At 42.3% G+C, this 25,242-nt stretch overlaps 1 protein-coding gene across 5 annotated transcripts in view; it reads left to right on the forward strand.

The window, feature by feature from the left end:
* STARD13 (StAR related lipid transfer domain containing 13) overlaps window positions 1-25,242 on the forward strand; it is a 411,711-nt gene that overhangs the window by 312,265 nt on the left and 74,204 nt on the right. The window contains exon 1 of one of the 5 annotated variants that reach the window (XM_089690870.1): window positions 4,106-4,243. The exons of the other annotated variants lie outside the window; for them this stretch is intronic. The gene's annotated coding sequence lies outside the window, so the exon portion shown is untranslated. Of the gene's footprint in view, window positions 1-4,105; window positions 4,244-25,242 lie in introns of those variants that run through there. 5 annotated transcript variants of the gene reach the window in all.

Here is a 25,242-nt window from a genome sequence, read left to right on the forward strand (position 1 = left end):
TAGTGGTGGTATTCCAATATGTGTAAATGGGTTCGCATTTTTATCTTTTTCTTCCTGGAAGTTGGGCATTACCCAAACTACAAGACTTAAAAGCATCCAGGATGGGAATTCCCACATTACACAGAGTAGAGGGATTAACACCATTTATGTTACAGGAAAGTTGCATAAAAGTGATGAAAGAGTATCTGTTTCCAGTTGTACTACTTTTATTTGAGCCAGAGGCTAATTATAAAAACCCATTATTCATTTATTAAAGAGACACTCCCATTAGAAAAAAAACAACACTTGAGGCAGTAGTAATAGCCAACAAAAGCCCTATTTATTAATATTTTCTGTGCAAACAGTCCTTGGTTATGTCAATGTCTATCATGTTTGAAGACTGTCTTATGCTGAAGTCTAACACGTGTCTATTTCTAAGGAGTCTCAACTCTGCCTGCAAAATGCTGACCTTTCTTTGAACAGAGAAGGTGCCCAAATTCTGCCCCAACCACCCACAGCACATTAAATATGATATTGCTTGCAGATAGTGTGTCGGTTACTACTGCTTTCTACAATCTTATTTTATTAGGAACTATCGTGTCATATGATTTTCTTCAAAAGAAAATGAGCATTATTACTCAGGCTGGGTTCACGCTGTTGTGCTCCTGTGATGCTCATTCCTTTTTCTTTCACTTAATTTTTATTAAAAGAATAAAGCAAAGAGAATTTGTGATTACAATAAAGCCAAAGTTAATGACCGTCCTACTAGCACAATAGTAGATAATTCCACAACACAGAAGACCGCACTTGCTGGCGCAGCATGGCAGAGGCGTATAGGGCAGATAATGTCAGGTACATAACCCCTCAGATACTAAAAAGTAACACATATAGACTAACCCAAGGGCATTTTAGTAAAATAGTACAGCTAGGAAGATATTACAAGAAGGTTCATGGGTGTAGTAAAAAGCAAAAATAAAGCTAGTCACAATGTTAACCCATGATGTGTAAGAAAAATGAGGCGATATAACTACCAGCTGATAAGCATCTGCTGCAAGATAAAAAAGGTAAAGGGATGCCGGCCAACCTGGCAGAGGGAGCCAAAAAACAGTCCACTAAGAAAGTAAGGGAGCGAGAAAAAGAGGGAGAGGGGAAAGACAGAGCCAAGGCAGGCCAAGGAAAAGATGGGTAAATGGGAAGATGGGAGGAAGGTAAGTAGGGGAGCCCCAGAGGCTTGAGCTGTACATAGCATAGCATGTGGCATATATTCAGAACTCCAGAAAGCATACAATCAACTGTGAGGGTGGAAAGTGGTCGAGCTAAGGCAGTGATGCTCATTCCTAATAGCAACGCATCACAGCTGTGTTATGGTGTGCCGTGTTACATAAATATAATGCACGTACTTGTTTTAGTGTGTTGGGCTGTCCATTCATATGAATGAACTGCCTTGACGTAATTCAGATTAATGTGTGACATAGCACATGTAATGCATTGAGAATCCAGCCTTATGGCATCATGTTGGCTCATTGGTTAGCACTCTTGTTCTGTAGATTTGAAGCCCTAGATTCAAATTCTGTCAGGGGCATTGCCTTTATAGAGTTTGCATGTTTTTAATTTTGCATAGAGCAGCCCCGATCCTTCTCTTCTCGGCCCTCCACCTGTGCTCCTGCTGCCTCCTCTTCTTGGTGTGCCACCATAGGAAGCTACTTCCTATGATGGCCCACCTATGTGCTTGATCCCGAGCTGCCTCTGTGTGTCTCAGCCTGAGAGACCCTCCGCTCTTCTGCACTTCACTGGATCAAGATCAGGCTTAGGTGAGTATAGGGGGGTGCTGGGGAACAGCACGCAGGTTTGTTTTTACATGCATAAAGGTAAATAACCTTCTTCCTTTACAACCACTATAAGTAGATTAGTTGGTGTCTGAACAAAGTGTGGTTGGGATGTTAGATTGTAAGCTTAGGGCCTTTTATGAGCAGTGACTTCTGTGAACTGCTTTTATGCATGATCTGCATATGATATTAATGCTATATAGATGGAACCAAGGGACAGGGTAAGAAATATACCTGCACCACTAAACTAAATGAACATTTGATCCTTGCAGTGTATGGGTGTGGGGGAAAGGGGGAGCACTCCAAGGGAAGATTTTATCTCATTTATGGAGTTTAACTTTAAATGCAGCAGAGAGAAATATGATCATCAGGCTTCCCTGAGTTGTATGGTAGATCTGTGTAAATTTCAGGCCTGGATGTACAGAAACACAAAAAGTCTTTGACAGGTAAAACAGCTGTATATTTAACTATCTGCCTAGAGTTTGGTTTTAAAAAGTAAGTTGACATTTCTGAACATGTCACATATTATACCCAGCACAGTGGCTAAATGGTTAGCACTTCCACCTGGCAGTACTAGGGTCGTTGGTTCAAATCCCAACCACAGCACCACCCTTACTTATTTATAAGCTGCAATGTATCCACTAATGGAGTTTGCATGTTCTCCCTGTGTCTGTGTGGGTTTCCTCTGGGAAATCTGGTTTCCTCCTACACTCCAAAGACATGCTGGTAGGTGAATTGGCTCCTGTCTAAATTGATCCTAGTATGTGTATGTATGAGTATGAGGTAGGGACCTTTGATTGTACACCCCTTGAGGGTTAGGGACTGATATGAATGTACAATATATATGTAAAGCACTGCGTAAAATTGAGGGTGCTATATAAGTACCTGAAATAAAATTATACCCGTATTTAGAGTATAGCATGTAACATGTTCAGCAACCCCCAATCCCTTATTTCTCCATAAGAGCAGGTGAGCACTCCCGTCATATTTTGAAGATAGTACCCCACACAGCCACGTCATTCATCCATGGAAATCTGTGAATGGAAAAAACTACAGGTCTCATCTGCCACCAAGGTAGTTTGAATGGATCGTGAGTATGCTGATCAGCATGCTCATACTGCATTCACAGAGGTATCGGCTGAAAGCTGAAGGGAGACTGTACTGGAGCTTGAAATTGCACCCACGGTCTGCGGATCACAGGTGCAATATGTTGCAGGCTCCTGTTTAAAAGTTTATAATAAATGCACATTTTTTAACCTGCAAAAAAAATGTGCATTTATACATTTTTTGTAAAAGGTGAACTTAGCCTTTAAGGAGTTGATAATAGTAACAATGCAGTAAAAGCATGTGAAGAGGGTTCAGGAGGGCAGTATTTTCAACATAAAACTAAGATCAAGAACACAAGGACATGACCTGAAAGCGATGGTAAATTCTGCTGTAAAATGTGCTATTTAGAGCCCCCAAGTGTGCCATAATGTGCTAGTATGCACAGGTCCCGTGCCTTCGGCCTTTTGGTAGGCCGGGCCTCGATGACGTCACTCCCGCGCATGCACGTGGGAGTCACATCGCCGCGGCACGGATCGGATCATAAATGTTTACTGAGCGGCGCAGGCGTGCCTCAGTTTACATGACAGCTGATTTTTTTTTCTATTAACTTTACTTCCACTTTAAACTGGCCAGTGAAATTTTCAAAACTAACCTTAGAAAGTATTATTTTATTGTAGTAAAATAGTTGACGCTTGGAACAGATGTCCAGCAGAGGTAGTATGTCAGTAAACAGTAAGCAAATTTAAACATGTTTGTGACAGATCTATATTCAGATGAAAAGGTTAAAAAAATCCCAAAAATCAAGCAAAAACAAAAGAACAAAAAAAAGGGGCAGACTTGATGGACCACTTTGACTTTTTCTGCTTGTACTCTTTTTCATTTATATCAATATAATCATGATCTAAAATAAGGCATACATAGCATTTTTAATACCTACAGTAGGCTGCTCTTAATCCACTTACACGCAACAGAACAGGCAACACGTAAAACATATTTCTCTGTCACATTTTGAAATCGCACCCAGTTACTATTGTCTATTTTCTTTGCAAGCACCTAAGAGGCAGAAATGACAGATCAATAAAAGGAGCAGAGAACATGTACTTTCCGAATGATAAATTCTTTCATCGGACTTTTGTCTTACTACAAGCAGCTGCCTTGAGGAACTTATGGAATTCCAGCTGTTAGCTGCAGTTCCTCAATAACAATGGGCGGTTCTTGAAGGATTGTGAAAACAGAGCAGTGGCCGGGCTGGAAAGCATGTAGAGCACAGCTGTATGCAGCATCGCTTGGATTATATTAGTCCTATCCGTGGATTCTACGGGAGCAGGAGGGAAGCAGGAATATGGGACACACCAGCAAGTAGAAAAAAGCAGAAAGACCAAACCCTCAAGGTATCCTGCAACCTATGTGTACATTGCTCTTTTTTTTTTTTACTATGAAGGGTTTTATTATTCACTGCTGATGGTTTTACTTTATTTTAGCTGTACTACTGAGTGATTCCTAGATATGATATAAATTTGAGGACTAACACAGAGAATAGAGCATGTGAGGACTTTACGTATCAAACTTTTAGCCACTAGAATGTGACAGGGGTGCAACTGAGAACATGGAGCAGATGAGTGGCTTGTTGCTGGGCTTCTGTAGACATGGGATTGTCATCCTGCCAAGCCAGGTTAGGCAATTGTTATCTTATGCCTGTGGGTTCCTTCTAGGTTTGTTCATAGACTTTAGAGTTGGACATGCAGGCTCATTGAAACCACCCTTAACTTCCCTGTTCATCTCATGTAACAGGAGCAGAGGAAGGAGCAAAGGAGAGGACACTGCAGCCTCTAGCTTAACAGCGGAGCAAGGATGATTAGGACGTGGATTCCAAGAGCACCAAATTTCAGTGTTTGGTGGCATTTACACATATGCCACCAAAAACACCCATTTTCAGCAGAATTAAGTGGCTTTTAATCTGGTCTAAGAATGCAAAATCCTAGATGAGAGGTCTTCAAAAAGATTCCACACTTTTATGCACATATATATGTTAAAAAAAAGTGTGGAAACTTTTTGAAGAACCCTCGTATAACTAATAGCTTCATAATTGCCAATTTCCTTCAAAGACAGAGACTGTATTCATCTCACAGATGTGCTTGCTTTGTAATTGTCTTCCTAATATGAATCAAGGTTATGTCGGTTATGTTTAGCCAGCTGACACAGCTTGTCAGTGTACAGCAGGAAATTGAAAGCTCCTGGTTGCCTCTGCCTGCTGTGCAGAATTTTAAAGTACGTGAGAAAGGAGCAGTGTATTAAACTTTGAATTTCGTGGTTTTCTTTGACAGCTTGGACTACACTAAATATACCCATATGCATGAGATGACAGTCTGCCCAGTGATGATCTCATGTCTATGGATTGTGAAGGAATTGTCAGTTGGCAGGTTGCAAACCTGTACTGATTGCTATTGCTCCCTGATAAGCCAGAACAGACCTCCCCTTTTCATAATGTTCTCTAGACCTAAGAGGGCAGTTGGATGTGTGATCCAGCCATCATGAGGCACATAATTCAGCCAGTAGCTCCATGAACAGCCACATTTTGTTAGGCATAACATTCCTGTTCATACAAACAGAGGAGTTGGAGAGGTGCCATTTAGCTCAGGGTATTGCAGTATTTAATGGGACAGGTATTCTAACCTACTTTATTGATGTTCCTTTCAACGGGGGCCAATGAAGTAAAGGTTTCCCATAGATCTGGATCCAGTGAATGCCACCTAATGTTTTTGAGTCCCTTAGGTCTGTGGAAAATGCTTTGTTACCTGCTTAGTTTGTGTTGGATTATCTTTCTGTAGACTGACAAAGTAAAACCCTAGACGTCTGAGGTTCTCTGTTTTTTAGATAATCTTTATATATAACATGCCTCATACCATTGCTTTATACTTGTGCTTTAAGAAACAGTTAAACCACAAGTAAGGCTATCTGTTTTTTGCCCTTAGTTATTAGCTTCACATATGTAGCTATGCATTTTTGTTAAATTCTTGTTAATATTAATTTGAGAGCAGGAGCTGCAAACTCTTTGAGCTCAGCTCATAAAGAACCTGTCAGGATAAAAAGATAGGAGCAGAGTTATTTGTGAAAGTATGTTCTACAGGGTGGTAATACTAATCCTTCCTTTGTTACATGGTAATTCACTAACCTGGAACAAGGATATGCATAACAAGTGTCAGATTACCTAATATGCACATGCTTGATCAGGGTCAGCGACTTAATAGGTAAATCTAGTCATCAATGGCAGCTCTCATATTTTTATTCAGATTGCCTTTAAATTAGACAACAGCCATTACAGTTGTAATGAAGCTGGTGGAACCTGATTCCTCATGCAAGGCAGAGACGTGAAAGCGGTGTATTAGAGCAGAGTTGGGGTGCTGGGATCGATTCTCTTGGCCTTAAACAACACAAAAAATACTGGCTTTTGACTACAGTGGCCACCCTTTTTTAAGATATTAGCTTGTTAGCTTCTTTTGTACAAGAATAATGTTATCCTTGGTGCATAAAGCATGAATAAAATATTAAATTATGCACAAAAGAGAAAGCATCCTAATATAAAACATGGCTGGACAAGGAGAATTCACAGGCTTCACGTGCATGTATGCACACACACGGAGTCAGTACAAGTGTATTCTGTCACACACAAATCAAATCTAGACGCCTTCTCAAGATCACTCTGAAATGGAAAATCTTCGAAGTCATCACCGCTCGCAGTTAAATATTTATTTTACAAAATGATAGGAGATAAAGACTAATTGCGGGAGTTTTAGTGCATGTGCCTTTGAAGAGGCCAGGAGCTTAAAAAAAATTGGCTGTAAAGCGAAGGGGAAAAAATCCCAGTGTTATTACCCAATATGGATGACAAAACATTGGAGCTTGTGTGGGAAAGTGGATCACATCCAAAGTCTGGAATCGTTTATCTTCTGCTTAACTCATAGGGATGACTGCTTTATGTATTTCACTGAAATTCCTACTGATTGCTTATGATCTGGGAAAGCAGCTTGTACACACAGAATTGCAAGTGAGAGAATAAATATTGCACTCTGTAATGACCACAACAGGAAAAAGACATTAGTTTATACATTTCGTTATACAGTATATGTTAAATATAAGGAACCAGTAGAGCTAATGGGCCGAATTCATTCAGAGCTTTGTGTAACTTCAACCTATACTCACCTCTGGCAGCCATGCAGAGGGCCATACCATAAAAAAGCCCATCAACTTTAAGGAGACTAAGAACAGCATAGTGACATGAGCAGGGGTGGACTGACCATTTGGAAACTCGGGCACTACCCGAGGGCCCGGGGTCAGTAGGGGGCCCCATGAGATGCCCCTGGTACCTTTTTCATAGGCTTTTTTGAGTTTGGGCAAGGACACAGGGGCCCCATGATCCCCTATTGCCCGGGGGCCCCATGAGTTGTCAGTCCGCCCCTGGACATGAGGCACTATTTGTGCCACTGTTGCTTCATTAGATCTTTCTAGTGACAGGCTGTTGGTTGAAATAGCAGTGATTCTACCAAACTGTTGCTTTCTTGTTTAAGACGTTTCTTGTTTGTTCTTGTGACAAATACACTTGAAAAACAGCTCATAAAAAGGGTGAGTGGAGTGATTTTGTGGAAAATGATTTTGCAGCAAAATTACAAATTTTGTCATCAATGGCATTTTGCCAAAGCAGAACATTCAGTGCTTTTTCTTGGAAAAAAAAAATAAATGTCTACCCTTTTCTTTGAAGGGTGTTTGTCTATTTAGGGAAGTTTAATTTTTACATTTAATTTGCTTTGTATTTGTGTTTATTGTTTTATGTTTGTGTATTTAATTTATTTGTGTACTATCACTTTAATTTTTTTTAATTGGCTGTTTTTTTATTCATTTCTGTGAAAACAGCATAAAATAATATGACTAATGAACAGATTGTTTTGGTCTATGTAAAGATCTTAGATAACAGATGAAAAGAGATGTAGCAAACCCCAGGCTTTGCCCATTGTACCTTTTGAAAAACAACTTTTCCCATTGACTGCATTTCACTAAAATTGCAAAATCTTTCAAAATAGTATCAGCCTGATAATACAGTTGTTTAAATTCCTTTTTTTCCTCATTAATCTACACTCAGTACCCTGTAATGACAATTGAAAACAGAATTTTAGAAATGTCTGTGAATTTAATAAGAAGTAAAAGCTGAAATATCACATTTACATATGTATTCAGACCCTTTACTCACTACTTTGTTGAAGCACCTTTGGCAGTAATTACAGCCTTGAATCTTTTTGGATATGACGCGACAAGCTTTGCACACCTAAATTAGGGATTTTCTGCCATTCCTCTTTGCAAATCCTCTCAAACTCAGTCAGGTCGGATGGGGACCGTCAGTGGATTGGCATTTTCAGGTCTCTCCAGAGGTGAGGTTCAAGTCAGGGCTCTGGCTGGGCCACTCTAGCACATTCACAGAGTTGTCCCTAAGCCACTCCTGTCTTGTCTTGGCTGTGTGCTTAGGATCGTTGTCATCTTGGAAGGTGAACGTTCATTCTAGTCTGAGGTCCTGAGCGCTGTTTAACAGGTTTTCATTGAGGATATCTCTCTACTTTGCTCCATTCAGCTTTCCCCAAACCCTGACCAATCTCCCAGGCCCTGCTGCTGAAAAACACCCCCACAGCATGGTGCTGCCACCACCATGCTTCACTGTTGGGATGGTATTGAGCAGGTGATGAGCAGTGTCTGGTTTCTTCAACACATAACGAATTGAGGCCAAACAGTTCAATCTTGGTTTCATCAAACCAGAGAATCTTGTTCCTCACAGTCATCCTTCAGGTGCTTTTTTTTTGCAAATTCCAAATGGCCTTTCATGTGTTTTGCACTGAGGAGAGGGTTCTGTCTAGCCACTGTGCCATAAAGCCCAGATCAGTAGATGACTGCAGAGATGCTTCTGAATCCATCTTCACACAGGATCTGAAACTTCTGAATCCATCTTCACACAGGATCTCTGGAGTTCACTCAGAATGACCATTGGGTTCTTGGTCACCTCTCTTACTAAGGGCCATCTCCCCTAATTGCTCAGGTTGGCTGGGCAACCAGCTCTTGGAAGAGTCCTGGTTGTGAAAAACTTCTTCCATTTGAGAATTATGGAGACTACTGTGATCTTTTTAAATATTCTTCCCAAATATATTGACATATATTTGAAATGCTCCAATTTTGGCCACATTCAATATATTTTATATATATATATACAGTCAGGTCCATAAATATTGGGACATCGACACAATTCTAACATTTTTGGCTCTATACACCACCACAATGGATTTGAAATGAAACAAACAAGATGTGCTTTAACTGCAGACTGTCAGCTTTAATTTGAGGGTATTTACATCCAAATCAGGTGAAAGGTGTAGGAATTACAACAGTTTGCATATGTGCCTCCCACTTGTTAAGGGACCAAAAGTAATGGGACAGAATAATAATCATAAATCAAACTTTCACTTTTTAATACTTGGTTGCAAATCCTTTGCAGTCAATTACAGCCTGAAGTGTGGAACGCATAGACATCACCAGACGCTGGGTTTCATCCCTGGTGATGTTCTGCTAGGCCTCTACTGCAACTGTCTTCAGTTTCTGCTTGTTCTTGGGGCATTTTCCCTTCAGTTTTGTCTTCAGCAAGTGAACTGCGTGCTCAATCGGATTCAGGTCAGGTGATTGACTTGGCCATTGCATAACATTCCACTTCTTTCCCTTAAAAAACTCTTTGGTTGCTTTTGCAGTCTGCTTTGGGTCATTGTCCATCTGCACTGTGAAGCGGCGTCCAATGAGTTCTGAAGCATTTGGCTGAATATGAGCAGATAATATTGCCTGAAACACTTCAGAATTCATCCTGCTGCTTTTGTCAGCAGTCACATCATCAATAAATACAAGAGAACCAGTTCCATTGGCAGCCATACATGCCCACGCCATGACACTACCACCACCATGCTTCACTGATGAGGTGGTATGCTTAGGATCATGAGCAGTTCCTTTCCTTCTCCATACTCTTCTCTTCCCATCACTCTGGTACAAGTTGTTCTTGGTCTCATATGTCCATAGGATGGTGTTCCAGAACTGTGAAGGCTTTTTTAGATGTCGTTTGGCAAACTCTAATCTGGCCTTCCTGTTTTTGAGGCTCACCAATGGTTTACATCTTGTGGTGAACCCTCTGTATTCACTCTGGTGAAGTCTTCTCTTGATTGTTGACTTTGACACACATACACCTACCTCCTGGAGAGTGTTCTTGATCTGGCCAACTGTTGTGAAGGGTGTTTTCTTCACCAGGGAAAGAATTCTTCTGTCATCCACCACAGTTGTTTCCCGTGGTCCTCCGGGTCTTTTGGTGTTGCTGAGCTCACCGGTGCGTTCCTTCTTTTTGAGAATGTTCCAAACAGTTGTTTTGCTATCTCTCTGATGGGTTTGTTTTGTTTTTTCAGCCTAATGATGGCTTGCTTCACTGATAGTGACAGCTCTTTGGATCTCATCTTGAGAGTTGACAGCAACAGATTCCAAATGCAAATAGCACACTTGAAATGAACTCTGGACCTTTTATCTGCTCATTGTAATTGGGATAATGAGGGAATAACACACACCTGGCCATGGAACAGCTGAGAATCCATTTGTCCCATTACTTTTGGTCCCTTAACAAGTGGGAGGCACATATGCAAACTGTTGTAATTCCTACACCGTTCACCTGATTTGGATGTAAATACCCTCAAATTAAAGCTGACAGTCTGCAGTTAAAGCACATCTTGTTCATTTCATTTCAAATCCATTGTGGTGGTTTATAGAGCCAAAAATGTTACAATTGTGTCGATGTCCCAAAATTTATGGACCTGACTGTATATACATACACTGCATGTTAAAATGCATTTTTTATATATTATAAAATAGGAGGCATTGATGAGGTGGCACGGATAGGCAGCACTGATGGGCACTGATAGGAGGCACTGACAGGTGGCACTGATGAGCTGGCACTGATGATGCTGCACTGATAGGCAGCACTGATGGGTGGCACTGACTGATGGCACTGTTGGGCAGCACTGATGGGTGGCACTGCTGTCCAACACTGATGGGTGGCACTGCTGGGCACAGGTGGGTGGCACTGCTAGGCACTGCAGGGCACAGGTGGGTGGCACTGATGGGTACAGGTGGATGGTACTGATGGGCACAGGTGGGTGGTACAGGTGGGCAGCACTGCTGGGCACTGATCATCAGGGCAGTGATAATCAGTGCCCTGATGATCAGTGCCGATCCTCTGACAACTGCTTGTTATCGGCAGTACTTTCCTCACGCAGTGCAGCCGATAACCGGCAACTGTATTTACCCAGTAATCTGCTGTGTCATTGGACACAGCTGATCACATGGTAAAAGGCCGCTGTGATTGGCCGTTTACCAAATCACGTTATCAGCTGTGTCCATAGGACACAGCGATCACCAGCAGCGCCGGGTGCGCACCCCTGGGGCACGCAGGGGGCGTGTTCTGGAATGACGTCCATGAATGTCGTCCCAGAACTAGACAACCAGGCTGTAGCCGTCCTTTGGCTATAGCGTGGTAGGGAAGAGGTTAATAGTAAAAAGTCAAAAATATTGTTTTTTTCTCAAAATTGTCGGTCTTTTTTTTTATAGCGCAAAAAAATAAAAAATGCAATCAAATGACACTAAAAGAAAGCTATATTTGTGGGGAAAAAAAGGACGTTAATTTAATTTGGGTGCAGCATTACATGACCGCGCATTTGTCAGTTAAATTAATGTAGCGCCGTAATGCAAAAAATGGCCTGGTCAGGAAGGGGGGTAAATCCTCAAGAGGGAAAATAGTTAATTAGAAAAAAATGAATTTAAAGGATAAATTCACCTTTTGCTAAAAAAATTAAAAATGGTGCCATACAGGTCTCCTGCAGACCTGTCAGTATATCTGCTTGCCCATAGCAAGCAGATATACTGACAGGAATAATCAATGAACTACTGGAAGAATCAATTGACTACCATGGTGCTCCACAGTGCTATGGTAGTTCACTGAAAACTACAAGCTGACAGCCACTAAGGGAGGAGGACTGTGAATGAGTGACACGGTAGTGCGGGCAGTGCCCTGCATGGCTGCAATTTTCTAATAATTTGACAGCTAGCGTTGCCCTCTAAAAGGGCAACTTCACAAAAAGTATGGGGTGACTTCACTAAAATGTAACTAAAATCCCCTATTTTAAATGATGACGGAAGTTAGGAATCCAGGTGAGGTAGAACTGATTGGGTCTAACCCAGAGGTGCAGACAACAATAAAACAGGACCCCAGAATGTAATTAGTTTGATACCATAGTGTAGCTGTTATTTATTAAGATCTTTTAAATTGTTTTTCTCTCCTCTCTCCCGCTTCATACAAGGACTGACAGGCAGCAGTGGGAACCATTGGCTCCTGCTGCTGTCAGTCAAATGATGAGGGAGCGGGGGGGAGGGGCCGAGCCACTCTGTCTGTGTCTATGGACACAGGCAGCGCAGCTTGGGATGGAGCCCGCAGGTGTACCCCCATAGCTAACTGCTTGCTGTGGTGGCACACACAGATGAGGAAAAGTCAGGAGCGCCGGTGGGGACCCCAGAAGATGAGGTTTTGGTCCGCTCCGTGCAATCCAAGCAAGTTCAGGTAAGTATATCAAGTTTGTTATTTAAAAAAATTACAATAGATTTTAGAATCACACTAACCTTACTGAACTCTGTCTATCTTCACATGTTAGTGGATCTGTGTTAATACATATGCAATTGCAGGTTTTCCCAAAACACAGGGCTGCATAAATATGGAATATTGGTGCCAAAAAACAAAAATACCCAATATAATCTGGGCAATGTTTCCAACTAGTGTAAATATAATACAGATGGTTACTGTTGACAGTGTAGTGGTTGCTAATGTTTTTATAGTCTGTTGTAGACCTTAAATTATTTCCATTCATGCTCTAATGTACACCAAGTAAAAAAAAACTAGATAAATGGATATGATAGAAACTTTCCAACACACATATTTATTTCAGAAAAGGTTGTGCCCTGTGCAAGTTCACTGAAAATGTTACAGAGCTTGGAAACTTCATGGATCTGTTAGTAATGTGGAAATATTTTGTCCGGATTGTAGAGTCAAGGTCAGTGAAGTCCAAGGAGAGCTGTCCTCATTTATTGTCAAGTCTCTGTGTTTATTATTACATGTGTTTCTTTTATAGTTTCCTGAGTGTGCGTCAGAAATCAGAAATAGACTTCTCAGAATATACAAAAACATATAACTTCATAAGAACTGGAGATAATTATAGCCCCACTCCATGCTAAAACTTCTTTTTCCCATACCTCTAACTCCTACTGGGCATTTTTTCCCCTTACCTCTTGAAGCCAGATATACTAACCTAAGTCCCCATTTCAGCTCCCATGCTTTAGCCAGTTTCAGGTGTGGGGGACCTCAAAACCTAGTGATGTGATGGAGACTAAGACCATCAGTCCTTTTCCATGACCCCAGTCCTCTTCTGAATCCTGAGGGCACCCCACCATTGGAGATCCAATAGGACCTGTCCACATCATTCAGGCATTAACATGGACATCAGAAGAAGGACCCAAACAAGGAGGAAACAGAAAAGGAAAAGACTCATGGCTTTGCTGTCACTTGATGGCAGGCTAAGGTAAGTAAAAAAGGATGTTTAGTTTAGGATGGGGTGATCAACCTTTTCAAAAGCGTGGGCCACTTAAGTGACTTGGTAACCAGTCATGGGCCACAATGAAATGGTACAGAATTTAGATTTTTTTTTTAAATATATTATAATGAACATTTTCCTCCTTGCAGTAGAAAAACAATGGAGAGGATCGGTTCCTGTATATGCCACCCCTCTTGTCCAAGTGTAAAACAGAATGTGACTTAGGAACTTGTGACATTGGGGCCCCTGGAGCATGGGGCAGAGTTGCCATTATGACCCCTGATGCTACAATAGTGGTTGGGATGTGTGTGGTAAAAACACGTCTCAACCTTTAAATGAGTCCTTACTGTCCTGACTCCTGAACCCCCTATAAGGCTGCTTTCACAGTGATGTGCTGCGGTTTACCCCACAGATGCAGTGGCAGTGCATCTGCGGCTTTCCTGCAGGTCAGCTGCGCTTTTCAATTAACTTCTATTACATCTTGCGAGTGTGGTGCACTTTCTGAAAGCTCACCGAAGCTCCTGCATTCAGGTGTTTTGTTGCACTTTCAGAAAGCACACAAAACCCAGAGGATATAATAGAAGTCTATGGCTCAGTGCAAGAAACCCACAGGTGCACTGCGCTGCACCCGCAGATCAGTGTGAAAGCAGCCTAATAGTTGTTAACCCTTTTCTAGGTACTAATATGCCCATTCAAAAGCATAATGTAAGTGTTGTTTAATACACAGATCTTTTTCTCTTCCATCATCTGCTAGAAAGGTCCCAGATGAAGTGCACTTGGTAGCACGCCTGGGACAAAAGCCAGTGCTACAGAGTAAGCATCGCCTTATGCAGCTCTTTCCTCCACTGCTGTCACCAGCTTAATGCACTTTGATTCAACGCGATCAATGGCTTGCTGACCCTGGGCATGTGTTTCCCTGGTTTGTGGTCGAGGGCCACATCAGAGTACTTGAGGGCCACATGTGGCCTGCGGACCACAGGTTTAGGACCTTTTTATTTGATCCAGTGATTAGATGGATAGGGTAGGAGGGAGGGGTGGATGGGAGGTAAATGTTATCCCAGAGTAGGGCTTTAAACTCACAAGTACAATGGCTGATGTATTCTAACAAGCTAGTTGATACAGTAGTCATGAGCACAGGATTGTTGAGTGTACATAGTGTATAGATACACTTGATCTATAATGTTCCTTACTTTGCACTTGCTATAGGCAGTGGTGTATTTAGGATTTCTGCTGCCCTAGGCAACACAAAATTCACCCCCCCCCCGAGAGAGACTCATTGACCAACAACACCCCTGCCCTCCCCCACCCAAGAGAGCCTTCCACTACCATTGCCCCCATACACCGGCCACTCCCCTCCCAGTGAGAGAGGGAAAGACACTCACATTCACAGCTCTGGACATCCCCAGGAACGAGAGTCAAGCTGCTCAGATCCCATCTGGTCCCCAAGCCGTATGTGTCCCTTCTTCCAGGAGGGTGGTGCTCCCCCCTGAAAAATGCCGCCCTAGGCAAATGCCTTGTTTGCCTTGTGGCAAATACGCCCCTGGCTACAGGTTAGCAAGTATTTTTAAATTATCCTCTCATGTTTCCTTCATATATTCTGTTAATCCTGCCAGTTAAATCTTCTCTTTCAACTGCCTGGGTTCCACCTCCCTAAGCAGGAGGCGCATTATCATCCTCGGAATGTGTGGTCCTGCTGAGTTCTACAAACTGTTGTGCTGACACACAATGTGGCAGCATGTTTAACTTGTTATTGCACAGTGAAGTGTGCCAAAGGGTTGGACCTACTCCCTGAGCAGTGCCCACACCCCTTGTGAATAACAGGGGTGCAAAAGAGTATGGACCATGTAGTTCTACACCAGATCCCTACATGGCCGCTTTAGAACACTCACTGATGGGCTTTGCCTAGAACTGCCTGCATACATTTTGACAGCCTGTGCAGACTGACTTATTAAGACAGTCCTGTTTCAGCAAAGTGGGAAAGTTGTGTCTCTTTTTTGGGCTCTTAAAGAATAGCTCCAGGATAGGCAAAAAAAATCACCAATTAGTACACCCCTACACAAAACACTAAACAGGTAATACAATTTTGAAAATTCTTACCGTTAAGGAGAAAAGTCTAATTGAATTTCCTGACCTCATTTCTCTAAATCAAAAGATAACAGCATCTGCTCTGCCAAAGAAGAGGTGTAACAGCAGGGATTACATCATATCCTCTCTTCTCTCTCTGTGCAGTAAAAGGAAACTACAGTTCCCATCAAGCACAGGGAATTATAGTGAATGTGGGCGGGTACACCAGGCCTGTGTATGTTGAATGTATCTGAGAGTCTTGGTCCGCCCACCACTGCTTCCTGGAGAAATAACTATAGAAGGGATGTGTCAAGACCAGTGGCTGGGGGAAGAGAATTAACAATTTGATTTGAAAATGAATAGGCTATTTTAAAGCAACTACTGAGTGAGCCAGAAGATGGATGACATATTCAGTGAAGGTAGGAAATCAGTAACAAGGACATGTAAAGAAGTTTTTGCAGGAGTTCTGCTTTAAGATCTAAGTTTACAAAAACGACTCCCAAACAGACCCTCCAGAGAACTGTTCTGGCACAGAACGTGACACTTGTCAGTTGCATATAGTTAATTGAAACATACATACATATGAAATGTTTCACTTGATTAAGAATATAATTAATTTAATTTGAAGACAATATGGGTAGCATCTAAAGATAATATAAGATGTGTCATTTTTAGATGTTTACCCATACTTTCTGATAAAGCAGACTACATATCTAAAAACTACCACCTCCAACTATTGACCTCCAGAGTATTCTTGGAGGTTAGGCAACAGAATATATGAACTGTTTTATGAATGGGTAACGGGTAGATGTGTGTCCATGAGTGCACATGATGTGAAGTAATCTTCTAACGTGTTCTAACAACCTCAGTAGGAGTATATATTTTATATGATTTTATTGTGACATTGATAAACAAAATAGATGTTTTAAATCACTGTAATTTTGTAGTACAACTTATGACATCTCAAAATTCCAAGCGCATTTAAAATCTTTGTCCTCAAATTGTATATACAGTTGAGGGAAGTGGTGTCCTGACCACTGTAGGAACAGGTTGCTGTGTTATTCTTTGTGTAAGAATATATCTAAAAAAAATTATATCACTAAACACAGGAAAAATGTTTCATTCCATTTAGCTAACATGATTATGCATAAATGAGTAAGTTCTGTAGTGAAGTACAAATCTGAATGTAATATTTAACTTTCTTATGTTATTATTATTAATATTAGCTGAGGGCAGGATAGGCTTCCCTGAAGAGATAGGTTTTCAGAGATCGCCTAAAAGTGAGCAGAGTAGGCAATAGTCTGATAAATTGGGGTAGAGAGTTCCAGAGGATCGGGGAAGCTCTGGAGAAGTCATGGAGATGTGCATGGGAGGAGGAGACAAGGGAGATAGAGAGTAGGAAGTCATGCGAGGAGCAGAGAGGATGGTTTGGGTGATATTTGGAGACAAGATTGGTGATGTAATTTAGGGCAGAGTTATAAATGGTTTTATAAGTTATTGCTAATGTTTTGAATTTTATCCATTGGGCAATGGAAATGCAGTGGAGGGATTGGCAGAGGGGTGGCAAATATGGAACGGTTAGTAAGGTGGATGAGTCTGGCAGCAGCATTCATGATAGACTGAAGAGGAGATAGTCTGCAATGAGGTAGGCTAATGAGGAGGGAGTTACAATAGTCAAGGTGAGAGCAGAGGCATCCCTAGGGTTGGTGTCACCCGGTGCAGTAACACTTGGTGACACCCCCTCCGACGATCCCCGCAGAATGGATCGGATCTGCGGAGTGAGCATAATGGATTGGACTCTATCCTGCGGGGATCGTCGACTTTCTTTACAACCTTTTCTTGGAGCGGGTCCGGTGTAGCGGCAAGATGTGTCTCCCATGTAGATATGTCCCCACAGAAGAAACTGCGCATGTCCCGGTTGAAACTGGGACATGTGCAGTTGCTTCCGGGGGGACATAGCTACATGGGAGACCAATCTTGCTGCTACACCGGTGTCACCCCGTATAGATTGCATGCCGACAATCCCCACAGGATCGTTGGCATGCAACCTATACGGGGTGACACCGGACCCGCTCCAAGAAAGGTAAGTTGTAAAGAAAGCTGATGATCCCCGCATAATGGATTGATCCATCCTGCGGGGATCATCGACTTGCTTCACAACTTACCTTTTCGTGGAGCAGGTCTGGTGTCACCCCATGTGGTCTGTGTCACCTGGTGCGGACCGCACCCCCCACACCTGCCTCGGGACGCCACTGGGCGAGAGATGACATGCTATGTTGAGTAGAGGTGTGTACTGTTTATTGCTGTGCATCGATTGATGGGTATCTTTGTTGTACCTGGCCACTGCTAGCTCCATAATGGTAAATATATGCATTAGAGTTTTTTATATTGCAATTCCCACGCTCGGCATGCAGTTCTACAGAGTTTACATGCCTTTGTAATGCATTTTTTGGCAGTCTTTCCTCCAGCTGTTGCAAAACTACAAGTCAGATCACGCCTCTGCCTTCGGGAGTCATGCTTGTAACTGTGAATTCTGCAATGCCTCATGGGACTTGTAGTTTGGCAACAGATGGAGGTACGCCAGTTTGACACGTGTCCTAGATTGTAAGCTCTAACGAGCCGGGCCCTCTGTTTCCTCTTGTACCAAATTGTATTGTAACTGTAATGTCTACCTTCATTTTGTAAAGCGCTGCGCAAATTGTTGGCGCTATATAAATCCTGTATAATAATAATAATTATGTTTTGCATTTACATTTACACGTGCATTACTTTTTTTTAATGCACATGAAAGCACTGCAAAGGTTTAAACTAGGAAATACAATGTGTTATAAAACGCTGCATATGGTGTAAATGAGCCCTAATACTCTACAGATTTCTTTTCTATCCTCATATACTAGCGGGAGATTACAGGAAGTTTGTCCCGTGGTCTTCGTAAAACAGCAGAAGTGACTCACTACCCTTACTGGAATGTCTTTCCTCCTCATCTGTAGAAAACTGCAAATCATTCTGCAGAATTTTTGTAATTAGATGTAGTTACATAAAACATTTTCTTACTGACAGTTGTATGGGTACAATATGAACCCATAATTTGTAGGTTGCTAAGGGTTAACGTTTTGGTTGGAGCTGTAAAATTTTCCCAACAGTATTGCTTAAGTATGGATTGTGTTGCCCTCCATGTTGTCCCTGTTGTAACAAAGGTTTAGATTGAATAAGGGGGGGGAAGCTGCTGGCAGGATATGCAGTCTGTAGAGAGGTGAGTGACATAGTGACCACCCAATAGTGGGTTATAGGAATGCAGTGCTTTTCAGGTCATATGATGCCAATTATGAGTCTTCTGGGATTTTTTCTTCCACAGTACACATCAGTAAAATGTAGTATAAAAAGGCCAACAGTTCATTTTTGTGTATTCAGGGTTTCTACATATAACAGTGGCGGTCAACCTGCTTGATGTAAGAGCCTCAGGTGCAGCTGCTGACATCACCAAAGAGCCACACATGATATTCAATGAGTGCAAGCTACAGGAAGCTGTTAGAAACTGTGGATATGCAACGCGAGATGGTCAGAAACTGAAAACATGCTGTAGGAGTAGTTGGGGACCAAAGACATGCTTCAGGAGACATTTGCAACCTGGAGACAAGTTACATGAGACTTCTGGAGATTACTGTTATTATAACCACTCTTCACGTCAACATTCATGCTCCCCAAAGCTTTCCAAAAAGGAGTGTGGCCAAAGCTTTTTTGCCCACAGTTCTCTGGTGGCTCACAGGAGTAGACTTACTTTTGTCCTTTTGAGACCCATAGTCAACTTCTATTGGGCTATTGTTCGCAGAGATGCTCCAGGCTTAGGAAGTGTCCCGACAATATTGTAAGGCTCCACCCTGCTGCCTGATTGACAGTTGCACCTGCCCCCTCCTCAGCCCAGCACTCCAGTGAGCATTGAGGGGGGAGAGCGGTGACTGACAATCACTGTTCTCTGCTTGGAGCAGACAAACAACTGAGCAATCAGCAGTCATATGTTCACTCAGTTCCTAGTCTTAGAACTGACGTGGGACAGCTACAGCATCACAGCGATGCTGCACCATGGAGGTCAGTATTGATGTTTATTTTTTTCAAATCCCACCCTTTAAAGTTTACTGGTTCCACATTTGGTATTTCTCACAGCAAGGTCCATTTTTAAAGATCAGAGAAAAAAAAACCCACAAAAAGCAAAAGGGGATGGACATCTCAGAAAACTGTAAGAATACTGTGAAACAAATAAACTAAACAATTACTTACTATAAGCTACTCTAAAAAATGTTAACTGGTTTGAGCAAGCACAAAAACAGGGGTCCCAAGGCCAAACAATAATTGCCAAAGGGCCATATGCGGCCCCTGGGCTGCAGTTTGGGCACCAGAGGTATACACACTTTTGGCAGCATGCACATTGTTCAACTAAGTCACATGATAAAATTTGTATTCTGCATGACACAACCTTCGCTGAGATATGGCTGACTGGGTCTTTGTAACAGTTACGTAATGCAAAAGCAAAAGATTTACAGTGAGTGGATTTGTTTCCTGTCGGTTAAATAAAATCATTATGTATGCCTGAAAAGTCCAATTACGACAAAGTGCTCTGGAAACCGTATCTGTGATTCCAATAATAGGGTTTCCTCATTAAGTCCAAAACTATGAAGGCAAAGTTGCCAAGCTGTGTTATAATTATGTCTTGTGATTGAAGCAGATCCCCCTAACTCGAATGACTATATTTACCAGAAAGTCAGGGAGGGTTGTACTTTTCAGTTTAATTTTTAAAACCGGCTCTGCAATTGTTACTACACAAAATGTTCAAAGGGTTTGATAGTTATAATTTATAGCTTTTCACAGTAGTGAAAAAATTTTACTATCAGACCATACACATAAAAGAGTTAAAATTGAGGTTCCGCACATACAGGCAAAATGGGAAGCTTGCCATGTGTTCCTAATGCTGCTGTGCTCTCTATGATGCCTGAATGGCTGAACACACATAAGCCTCCAGCAAAGTATAAGCCTTTCTTCATCCTGCTACATATAAACACGCACATAGAATGTAGTATCTGACTATGTTTGACAATGCAATTCCTGCCAGAAGTTCTGAACCAAGAGTTCAAAGCTAGAATCCTTAGTGAAGGCACAGAATGTAAATTTACTGCCGGCTGTGGGCAGATATATAGGAAAAGCCAAGTTATGAATTCATTAAAATTAATGAAATTTTTGTTTAAACACAGCTCATGAAGCACCTGAATCGGACTTGGTAAAATACCCATTTTACCACTTATTCAGTTTATAGTAGGCATGCACAGAGGGGTTGACGGGTCTCTATCTAATGATCAAATCTTTTAAAGGCTCATGTACAAGGCATACAATGTTCTGTGTTCAGATCCATAAAGCATTCTATGGGCCCAAGCACACTGACCCTTATGACCCACACTGACCACCTCACCAAGCGCTCCACATCTGCCTCCCCCCCTCTGCCAATCCCTTCATTGGCTTCCGATTGCCCAACGCATCAAGTTCAAGCTGCTAACCCTGACCTACAAGGCCATTCACAATGCCCCCCCGAACTACATAACTGACCTGATACCCAGATACTACCCTACCCGTGCCCTCCGCTCCTCACAGGACCTCCTGCTCTCTAGCTCCCTGGTCTCCTCCTCCCACGCCCGATTGCAGGACTTCTCTAGGACTTCCCCCATCCTCTGGAACTCCCTACCCCAATCCATCAGAATGTCACCTACCCTCCTCACCTTCAGGCGCACCCTGAAGACCCTTCTCTTCAGGGAAGCCTACCCCAACCTCACCTAACACCCGACCTCACCTAACAACTAACCTCCTTTACTCCACCCACCACTCCATCCCCCACAGCCATCTCCTCCTGTGCCACCTTCCCCTCCCTCCTAGATTGTAAGCTCGAAAGAGCAGGGCCCTCGAACCCCTCGTGTAGTGTATTGTTACTGTCTTGTCTCATGTTATGTCCCCCTGCTACTGTACAGCTCTGAGCATACCCTTTGGCGCTATAAAAAATACTGTATAATAATAATATTAATAATAATATTGGTCCACAGCACAAATAATGGAAAATATCTGCATTGGAGGATGAGCGTATGGAGCACATTTTTATACTGTATGCATAGGTACATTTTTGGAAACGTTTACATGTTATGACCGTCCTGTGCCATGACATGGTGTGCAAAGAGTTTTTTTTAACCAATGGTTCTCATCCATGCAGGATGAGGGGCTCCAGAGAGCTTGTACCATACAGAGGAAACTGGATTTTTAGATTCCTTAGAGGTTGGTAAAACAACCAACAGTCTTGGAGCCCAGAAGCTTAATAGGAATTCAGGAGGGATGAAGTCTCCAGTCCTGGGTCCAAGGTCTGTGGACACCCAGCACACTGATTGTGCAGGTGTGTGCGGGACTTGTCTCAGAAAGGTGACTAGTGTGTAGGGCTACAATCTGGCAGAGAGCAGAAGCTTCTATACCAGGAGTCAGGAGGGCTTCATCTAGGAAACAGGTTGGAGCCAGTGCAACACAGAGCTGCTGGGTGTATGGACAGAGTGTGTGTGAGAAGATTTTCTGGAGGTTACACACAAAGGGCCTGAAGTGTTAGGTCAGACCAGTGTTGCCATAAGTGTAAACCAGGAGGCTAAATGTGTATATCTTTGATGGAGGAGGAATGCTAAAAAACTTGTGGGTAACCCTTGTGTTGAATTTGAGCTTTGTTTTAATAAAAGTGGACAAGAAAAGCCCTTAACCTCTTCACACCATCCGAACGCAAATGTGCGGCCTCCTGGTGTCTGGGCTTAGACGCTGAGCGGCCGCACATTTACGTTCTATTAAAAAAGAACATATGTGCTGAGAGCGCGCGCCCTGTGCGCTCCCAGCACACAAGTCTGTTACCTACGGAAAGGTCCCGATCTCCTCTTTCGACCGGGACCTTTCCCGATCATGTGATCGCCTTGACGGCGTGTCACGGCAGTCACATGATCCTAAACCTGCCCGGTTTCTGAAACCCTTAAAGGGCCGGGAGGCGCCGGCGCCAAGGGGTTAAAGAATAATTACAGGCATCAGCATATTATACCTACTTGCATTGGTCCAGCTTGGACCAAGTAACTATGCTTATGCAATACCTTGGCAAAACTGCTAGAAGCTGGAGATCACTGAAGTAGACACCACTACTTCAGTGATCTCCATCTGCTTCTGGGTTATTTGATCCGAGCGGCTTCTCCCCTACATTGTGAATACAGGAGGTCCACCTCTCTGCATGGGTGGTATTTAGAAAATGCTTTGCATTTTCTGAATGTATGCAGAGTGTTCTCTGATTGGACACTTATCACAAGACCCAGAAGCAAGTGGAGATTACTGAAGTAGTGGTGTCTACTTCAGTGATCTCCAGCTTCCAAGGGCATCAGCCAAGTATGGTATATACATAGTTACATTGTCTCAAGCTGGACCAATGCAACTTTGTATAACATACCAATGCCTGTAATTATTCTTTAAAGATTTAAGCTTGTGGTTGCGTCCTTAATGCTTTGCCATTTGAAGTTGTTTCCCCCAATACATAAAGTGCAAATGTATTCTGTTGGCCTCCACTTAAGCCCCGTATACACAATGAGAATATTGGACGAATGATCTCCCTTTTTTTTTTTTTTGCATGCTAGTCTCATATCGAAAGTGAAGAGGTTAGAAAACGTATGAAAATTCTTGTACGACAGAATAAAAATTTGGAAGTGATGCAATGTATTGGATTGTATTTGTGTTTTATTTTTGGAGGAAAACTGTAATGATTAAATGAAAATCGTACATTCTGGTATTGTACGAGAAAAATTTTCATGCTTGTCCCTTCTAATAATTTTGGACAAAGGCTGTGTACGAACTATCAGACTATTGTACGACCACTTTGAAAGCTGTATTTTTTGTACAATTTTCTGATCGTGCGTACTAGGCTTTAGAGCCAACATGTAAATATCAACAATGAGTAAACAGCATTGCATGTACTGCTGATTACACACTACTGATGTTTACATGTCGACCCTAAATGAGTCATTAATGCAGTGGTGGCAGAATGACTAGCCTATCATGAATGACTGCCAAGGTTCTATGCATGCGCTGCCAGTGCATTGTTGATATGCCAGCCCTGAGCAACAGTGGCAGCCAGTAGAGCAGGGGTACTGAATTAAAACTCATGGAGGTTGACCAGTAATATTTTCTTCCAACAGAGGTCTGAACCGCATTTTTTTTTCAACCCTTTCCTACTGTATATCACAATCCCTATACTTCAGTGTCCTCTGTACCCCCCTCTCTTTCACATTACAGTTCCCCACTTCACATCAGTTTCACCTTCACAGTACTGTTCTCAGGTCCCCTGCACATCACCCCCACCTTTACAGTACACCCCCATTATTTTCAGCAGTCCTAAAACCCCCTTCAAATCTTCACCCCCACCTTTGACTACTGTCCTCTGCCCCTTCACATAACACCCAGCAGAACTGTGCCCCCTTCACATCCCCCCACAACACTGCCCCCTGTTTACATTTCCCTCCCCACAGCATTGCCCCCCCCCCCTACATCTCTCCCACCAGCACTGCCCCACCCCCTCACATCACAATTCACTCCCCTTTCTCAACAGTAGTGTTCTCTACTTTTTTCACATTCCACATCCGATCCAGAAATGTTATGACAGCTCACGTTCCCGCACTCTGTTCAATACTGTGCTGTTATTCCACACTCGCTCCAGAAATGTTCTGTCTCCTGCTGTCCGCTTTGTTTATTATTTATTTATTTCAGGTGCTTATATAGCGCTGTCAATTTACGCAGCGCTTTAGATATACAGTTGTGTTCAAAATAATAGCAGTCAGACATGACTAACCTGATCAATCACTGATTTTGGTAGAAATTATATTTCTACATGGCAAATAATTTACTAGCAGGTGTAGCAGAGTAATAGAAATCCAACAGACCCAACAGTCATGACATGCATGCTACTGATTCTGTGTAATTGAATCACTAATTGAAAGGGGCATGTTCAAAATAATAGCAGCGTGGAGTTCTATTAGTGAGGTCATTCATTCTTTGAAAAACAGGTGGCAATTATTGCCCTTATTTAAGGAAGGCAGCAAATGTTGTACATGCTGGTTACAGTGCATTTCTCTCCGAAATTCTGAGGAAAATGGGTCGTTCCAGACATTGTTCAGAAGAACAGTGTACCTTGACTAAAAAGTTGATTGGAGAGGGGAAAAATATAAAGAAGTGCAGAAAATGATAGGCTGCTCAACTAAAATGATCGCAGATGCTTTAAAATGGCAACCAAAACCTGAAAGACGTGGAAGAAAGCAAAAACCTACCATTCAAATGGATAGAAGAATAGCCAAAATGGCAAGGACTCAGCCAACAATCAGCTCCAGGAAGATCAAAGAAGGTGTAAAGTTACCTGTGAGGACTGTTACAATTAAAAGACGCCTATGTGAAGCCAAGCTATCTGCAAGAAGCCCCCGCAAAGTCCCACTGTTGAAAAAAAGACGTGCTGAAAAGGTTACAATTTGCCAAAGAGCACATTGACTGGCCTAAAGAGAAATGGCACAACATTTTGTGGACTGATGAAAGTAAGATTGTTCTTTTTG

The sequence above is a fragment of the Staurois parvus genome, unplaced genomic scaffold (genome assembly GCF_062004578.1).
Source record: "Staurois parvus isolate SC_StPar_1 unplaced genomic scaffold, SC_StPar_1.0 ptg000544l, whole genome shotgun sequence".
In the NCBI taxonomy this organism is placed as follows: Eukaryota; Metazoa; Chordata; class Amphibia; order Anura; family Ranidae; genus Staurois; species Staurois parvus.